Source organism: Gossypium arboreum, chromosome 1, assembly GCF_025698485.1.
Source record: "Gossypium arboreum isolate Shixiya-1 chromosome 1, ASM2569848v2, whole genome shotgun sequence".
Lineage (NCBI taxonomy): Eukaryota > Viridiplantae > Streptophyta > Magnoliopsida > Malvales > Malvaceae > Gossypium > Gossypium arboreum.
This window is the reverse complement of record NC_069070.1, coordinates 42481511-42484523: the sequence shown is the minus strand read 5'-3', so window position 1 is coordinate 42484523 and position 3013 is coordinate 42481511. Positions and strand designations below refer to the sequence as shown.

Here is a 3013-nt window from a genome sequence, read left to right as displayed (position 1 = left end):
ATTGTTCTTCTATACGGTCTTTCCTTGTCGCGTTTGGGTATGGCACACGAGGTTTGTACTCTTTACTTACCGGTTTCTGGTCATTTTGGTCCACCTCACCCTTACCTTTACTTACCATAATTTCTTGCCTCGGTTCTGGTTTAGGTGCAACTAACCCTTCCTCATCTTTAATGGTAATTGCATTGATTTGCTCCATTGGGTTAGATTCAGTGTTACTCGGCAGGCTACCTTGTGGGTGTTCAGATATCAATTTAGCGAGCTGACCTATCTGAGTTTCGAGCCCTTGGATCGATGCTTGTTGATTTTTAAGTGCTGCTCAGTATTCTAAAAACAAGTTTTTAACACCGAGATGAATTTTGTTAGCATCTCCTCAAGGTTCACCTTTTCTCTTGTTGGTAGGGTGGTTGTTGGAAGCCTAGAGGTGGTGGTGGTCGCTGATTTCCTTGGCCTCCCCATGAGAAATTTGGGTGTTCCTCCAACCTGCATTGTAAGTATTATTATAAGGATTATTTTGAGATCGAGGATTATTACCCATGTAATTTAACTACTCGTTCTCCATATTGTGGCCATAGGGTGGGTAATCAGGATTGCTCGATCCACCTCTACTTGCTTTGCACTGCATTACTAGGTGAAGAATTAAGAAAACCGTCAATTTTCTTATTCAAGAGTTCTACTTGATTAGAGAGCATGGTTACTGAATCGACGTTATAAACGCTAGCTGCTTTTGTGGGCTTTGTCCTCATGACTTGCCACTGATAATTATTCAGTGACATCTCTTCTATAAATTCATAAGCATCTTCAGGTGTCTTATTATTGATGGTTCCACCAGCGGTTTGTCGAGTCAAAGGATTCAGGCCATTATGAAACGTTTGAATCTGTAGCCAGAGTGGTAACCCATGGTGAGGGCATCTTCTCAAGAGGTCCTTGTATCTCTCCTATGCATCGTAGAGTGTTTCTAAATCCATCTGCACAAAAGAAGAGGTATCATTACATAAGTTAGCCATTTTACCCGGCGAAAAATATTTTAATAAAAACTTTTCGATCATTTGTTCCCAAGTAGTGATTGACCCTCGTGGTAACAAATTCAACCACTTTTTAGCTTTATTTTTCAATGAAAAAGGGGATAACCAAAGGCGAATGGCATCATCAGAAATGCCATTAATTTTAAATGTATCACATAGTTCCAAAAAGTTTGCCAAGTGAGCGTTGGGATCTTCGTCCTGCAAACCATCAAACTAAACAAATTTCTGTATCATTTGAATTGTGTTAGGTTTCAGTTAAAAAGTATTTGTAGCTACAATAGGTCTAACTATGCTCGATTCAATTCCTGTTAAAGAAGGTTTAGCATAATCAGAAATAGTGCGCGGAGTAGGATTTTGATTAACAGCAATCGCAGGAGGTAGTGGATTTTCTTGGTTTTCAACTGTAACACCCCAAACCCGGCCCAGACGTTACGGCCGAATTTAGTATGTCACATGGAGATGTTTCAAAAAAACATGTGTGTATCTAAATTCTTTGTTTAGAGTTTAGCAAAAATCAGTTCTTGTTTTAAGTTAAAGTGAATGGAAGCTGTGCACCAGGTAGGAAGCCAGAAAAGAGGAGGTGAGTCTTATAGGACCGCTTAAGTACCAAGCTCTTCCCGGATCCACTCCTAGATATGCACACATCCATTGCCACACTTTAAGCAGGTTACGTGTCTACGAATATTAAAACAAGTTTAAGTCTGCTTAAAATATTTATTTTCTTGGAAAAACATTTACTTTGCGAAAACTTTGCACGTCATCGTGATCTTTGAAAAACAAGTAGTTTTTTTTTTATAAAACGAACCCTAGTGCTAACCAGTTTAATAATCCCCAAAATAAAATTAATTAAAAAGAGCGGCCTTATTACAACTTTAAGCATAATAAAAATAATCCAAATTAAATGCTAAACTTATTAAATCCAAGCAATCAATCTTCATGGCCACTCTCAATCCCGCCCACTCCAAGTCCACCAACTAGGGCTCACCGCAAGGATGGAATAGGAAGGGTGAGTTTGGGAAACTCGATGCATCTGAAACCCATCCAAAGCCCAAATCACTCGAGCCCATTGGGCCTAAGCCCTATTCAGATAACGATTACACAATGGACCAAGCCCTTTCCGAATCAAGATAGCAAGGCCTTAGCCCTTTTTACATAACAAGTGGCCCATAGGCCTAGTTCAAGAACATAGGTAACAATAGTAGTAATGCATGCAAACCCATCCAGGGAGACTACTCAACCCACCAACCGCTACATTGCACCTGTACCACCCCTACACTCCATGTGGGAATATCTCAACCCACCCAAATTTACACTCCACAGTTGCAACAACGCTGCTCAAATATCGATAAGTTGAGGCAAAGCCTCCAAGACGTGGATGAACCACTTTCAATACTTCCTCCATCAATACCCCAATCCCATGCAATAGATATTAATAAAAGCATATCATGTAAAATACAGTATTAATCAATCATGCAGTTTAGCCAATTTAAACCCTAGGGGTATATCGATAATTTTGCTCTTTAGGGGTAATTTTCGTAACTTAGCAACTACACAAGCTACTTCAGTAATTTTCAACAGTTTTATGCAGTTTGGTTCCACCATCTAACTAACAAGCTAATTTGCCCCTCTCTTACCCATATTGGTCCGTAAGGCCATTGGGCCTAGTTTTTGGCCCATCGAGGCCCTCTTTTTTCGAAGTACGTTAAGACGTCACACAAACTTACTTACCACCTTGCGGTGCTAGATCTAACAATTACTCTATGTCTTGAGAGCATTCGCATACCCACAAGTCCATGAAATGCCAGAATTTTGGCATTTCGGCTTTTGCCAAATTGAACTAAGAAAGGGTGTTCTAGTACACACCGATTCATGACGATCGCTCTCGAGATCTCTTCCGATGTCCTACAATTGATTAGCACAATTCTTATTTACAAACCATAATCACTAAACCCACAACCTACTTATCCATGATCGAACCATGTCCCTAAAAG

The 3013-nt window shown here is 40.0% G+C and overlaps 1 non-coding gene across 1 annotated transcript; it reads left to right on the top strand.

Moving 5' to 3' along the window:
• The first annotated feature begins 891 nt into the window (after positions 1 to 891).
• Positions 892 to 998, top strand: LOC128282221 (small nucleolar RNA R71). Its single transcript, XR_008272433.1, has one exon. It is a non-coding gene; the product is annotated as a small nucleolar RNA R71 (small nucleolar RNA).
• Positions 999 to 3013: the final 2015 nt, after the last annotated feature.